At 39.6% G+C, this 1,395-nt stretch overlaps 1 long non-coding RNA gene across 1 annotated transcript in view; it reads left to right on the forward strand.

The window, feature by feature from the left end:
• LOC118477778 overlaps positions 1-1,395 on the forward strand; it is a 2,127-nt gene extending 732 nt beyond the window's left edge. Inside the window, exon 2 of the long non-coding RNA XR_004858602.1 lies at positions 766-1,395. This is a non-coding gene — a long non-coding RNA (uncharacterized LOC118477778). The remainder of the gene's footprint in view (positions 1-765) is intronic.

Below are 1,395 nucleotides of genomic sequence, written 5' to 3' on the forward strand. Positions count from 1 at the left end.
ACACACACACACACACACACACACACACACAAAACCGTATTTTGTCCCATACCGGTCATGTTTGTCACCACCATTTCCTCATAAAGTCAATATTTTATTTGTCTTTATCGGCCGTTTTCTCAAAACGCTACTTTTCGCTATACTTTTTTAAATATCTCCACCGTTTTTCATCCAATCTTCATGAATTTTTCACAGAACGAAGAAAAGATGTAGATCTAATACAAAAAAGTTGTCTGTTTAATTTTATATATATATATATGGAATAGATTTTTGTTGGTGGTGTCTGGAGCGGGGATCTTCACGGATTTTTTGCAAACTTGAATGCTGCCTCAGGAAAAAAATTCATTAAAAATTGTCTAATTCGTTTAGGAAAAAAACAACAGACAAATTTTAAGATCTAATGTTTGTTAACACGCATTCTAAAAAACAATCAATTTCCATTCGCAGTAAGTGCGGTATTCATTACGTAAGACGGATCTGAGCTTTTAGACCGGCATAGTGGCAACTGATCGCTTAAAGACTGAAGTCGAAGCGTGTTGAGTTTGCCCTTGGAGTGTCAGGCTGGTATGACCACAATTGCATTGTCATTGTTTTGTTCTTATTTTGTTCTATTCGCCAGAATACAGGGTCATTTAAAAAGAATACAAGTATGCAAAAATCATCACGCGATATAAAAAACAACAACAACAACAAAACAAAAGCAAAACAGTAGAAAGCTCAAGCTTGGACACATGTGTTGTACATACCTTCACGTTTTTATTTCAGGTTTTACAAGTCTTGTGCTCAATGTGGCCACCACCGGCAGCAGCAACAACATCAAGCCCATACGAGAATTCCTTCCAAAAGCGCCTCAGAATGTCTCAGTCCACCCTAGATGGTAGTTGTATTCGATCTTTCACGTCATTGATATTTGCTGGAAGTGGTGGAACATAAACTCTGTCTTGTAACTTGTAACACACATCGACAAGAAGTGTCAATTCACTTTACTGCGCGAATGCTTTGATTTTTCAACAAGATGGAGCACCGCCCCCTTGGCATCTTTGGGTTCCAGCTCATCTGAATGAAAACGTGTCTCAGCGGTGGATTGGTACTACAGACCTCGCACTGCGGTTGGCTTGCCAGATCCCTGGACCTCACTCATGAGAGTTATTTTTTGTGCGGGGGCATATTAAAGACAAAAGTTTATGTTCCACCCAAGGACTACTATACTCAAGGACGTGCACAGTCGGATTCCTGACTTGGCTAGCGAAGGCCATCGAGTCAAACACTCCGGATATTCCCATACTGACTCAGTGCCTTATCTTTAGCTTTGACTCGTTCGTAGGAATCGGGGACTATTTATCTCCTTTGAAGTAGAATGAATCCTATCTGTAAAATTCGTTGATCTTAATAAAA

Source organism: Aplysia californica, unplaced genomic scaffold (genome assembly GCF_000002075.1).
Source record: "Aplysia californica isolate F4 #8 unplaced genomic scaffold, AplCal3.0 scaffold00217, whole genome shotgun sequence".
NCBI lineage: Eukaryota > Metazoa > Mollusca > Gastropoda > Aplysiida > Aplysiidae > Aplysia > Aplysia californica.